General features: G+C 48.5%; 1 long non-coding RNA gene across 1 annotated transcript; it reads right to left on the bottom strand.

Annotated features, from left to right (window-relative positions):
- Window positions 1-1,191: 1,191 nt before the first annotated feature.
- LOC127920558 (uncharacterized) lies at window positions 1,192-2,388 on the bottom strand. The gene is made up of 3 exons (XR_008106637.1): window positions 2,031-2,388; window positions 1,783-1,968; window positions 1,192-1,472 (listed from the first exon to the last, which is right to left on the bottom strand). It is a non-coding gene; the product is annotated as an uncharacterized LOC127920558 (long non-coding RNA).

Raw genomic sequence — 2,388 nt, 5'->3', positions numbered from 1 at the left:
GGAGAGAGAGATGGAGAGAGAGATGGAGAGAGATGGAGAGAGAGATGGAGAGAGAGACGGAGAGAGAGACGGAGAGAGAGACGGAGAGCGAGAGAGAGATGGAGAGAGACGGAGAGAGAGATGGAGAGAGACGGAGAGAGAGATGGAGAGAGACGGAGAGAGAGAGAGAGAGAGGTAGAGAGAGACGTAGAGAGAGACGGAGAGCGAGAGAGACGGAGAGCGAGAGAGACGGAGAGCGAGAGAGACGGAGAGCGAGAGAGACGGAGAGAGACGGAGAGAGAGAGAGACAGAGAGAGAGAGACGAGAGAGAGACGGAGAGAGAGACGGAGAGAGAGAGAGAGACGGAGAGAGAGAGACGGAGAGAGAGAGAGACGGAGAGAGAGAGAGACGGAGAGAGAGAGAGACGGAGAGCGAGAGAGACGGAGAGCGAGAGAGACGGAGAGGGAGAGAGAGAGACGGAGAGGGAGAGAGACGGAGAGCGAGAGAGAGACGGAGAGCGAGAGAGACGGAGAGCGAGAGAGACGGAGAGCGAGAGAGACGGAGAGGGAGAGACGGAGAGAGAGACAGAGAGAGAGAGACGGAGAGAGAGAGAGACGGAGAGAGAGAGAGACGGAGAGGGAGAGAGATGGAGAGAGAGAGGGGACATCAGTCTAACACAGCTGCAGCGCTAAACTAACCACTAGCTAAGAGTCTCTGGTGTGTGTGTGTGAGTGTCTCTGGTGTGTGAGAGTGACTCTCGTGTGTGTGTGTCTCACTGGTGTGTGTGGTCCGGTCCCCAGTGTGTGTGTGTCTCTGGTGTGTGAGAGTGACTCTCGTGTGTGTGTGTCTCACTGGTGTGTGTGGTCCGGTCCCCAGTGTGTGTGTGTCTCTGGTGTGTGAGAGTGACTCTCGTGTGTGTGTGTGTCTCACTGGTGTGTGTGGTCCGGTCCCCAGTGTGTGTGTGTCTCTGGTGTGTGAGAGTGACTCTCCTGTGTGTCTCACTGGTGTGTGTGGTCCGGTCCCCAGTGTGTGTGTGTCTCCGGTGTGTGTGTGTGTCTCTGGTGTGTGTGTGTGTGTCTCTGGTGTGTGTGTCTCTGGTGTGTGAGAGAGAGAGGGAGGGAGACAGAGAGAGAACCTCCTCTCTGATCTCTAGAGAGACAGAGAGATTATCTCAGTGTTTAACCTCCTCTCTGTCCTCCATCTCTAGAGCTCTGTAAACTACAGTAGATTATCTCAGTGTTTAACCTCCTCTCTGTCCTCCATCTTTAGAGCTCTGTAAACTACAGTAGATTATCTCAGTGTTTAACCTCCTCTCTGTCCTCCATCTTTAGAGCTCTGTAAACTACAGTAGATTATCTCAGTGTTTAACCTCCTTTCTGTCCTCCATCTTTAGAGCTCTGTAAACTACAGTAGATTATCTCAGTGTTTAACCTCCTCTCTGTCCTCCATCTTTAGAGCTCTGTAAACTACAGTAGATTATCTCAGTGTTTAACCTCCTTTCTGTCCTCCATCTTTAGAGCTCTGTAAACTACAGTAGATTATCTCAGTGTTTAACCTCCTCTCTGTCCTCCATCTTTAGAGCTCTGTAAACTACAGTAGATTATCTCAGTGTTTAACCTCCTCTCTGTCCTCCATCTCTAGAGCTCTGTAAACTACAGTAGATTATCTCAGTGTTTAACCTCGTCTCCGTCCTCCATCTCTAGAGCTCTGTAAACTACAGTAGATTATCTCAGTGTTTAACCTCCTCTCTGTCCTCCATCTCTAGAGCTCTGTAAACTACAGTAGATTATCTCAGTGTTTAACCTCCTCTCTGTCCTCCATCTCTAGAGCTCTGTAAACTACAGTAGATTATCTCAGTGTTTAACCTCCTCTCTGTCCTCCATCTTTAGAGCTCTGTAAACTACAGTAGATTATCTCAGTGTTTAACCTCCTCTCTGTCCTCCATCTTTAGAGCTCTGTAAACTACAGTAGATTATCTCAGTGTTTAACCTCCTCTCTGTCCTCCATCTCTAGAGCTCTGTAAACTACAGTAGATTATCTCAGTGTTTAACCTCCTCTCTGTCCTCCATCTTTAGAGCTCTGTAAACTACAGTAGATTATCTCAGTGTTTAACCTCCTCTCTGTCCTCCATCTCTAGAGCTCTGTAAACTACAGTAGATTATCTCAGTGTTTAACCTCGTCTCCGTCCTCCATCTCTAGAGCTCTGTAAACTACAGTAGATTATCTCAGTGTTTAACCTCCCCTCTGCCCTCCATCTCTAGAGCTCTGTAAACTACAGTAGATTATCTCAGTGTTTAACCTCGTCTCCATCCTCCATCTCTAGAGCTCTGTAAACTACAGTAGATTATCTCAGTGTTTAACCTCGTCTCCGTCCTCCATCTCTAGAGCTCTGTAAACTACAGTAGATTA

This window comes from Oncorhynchus keta, unplaced genomic scaffold, assembly GCF_023373465.1.
Source record: "Oncorhynchus keta strain PuntledgeMale-10-30-2019 unplaced genomic scaffold, Oket_V2 Un_contig_1990_pilon_pilon, whole genome shotgun sequence".
In the NCBI taxonomy this organism is placed as follows: Eukaryota; Metazoa; Chordata; class Actinopteri; order Salmoniformes; family Salmonidae; genus Oncorhynchus; species Oncorhynchus keta.
The sequence above is the reverse complement of the archived record's forward strand: the minus strand, read 5'-3'. Positions and strand labels throughout refer to the sequence as shown.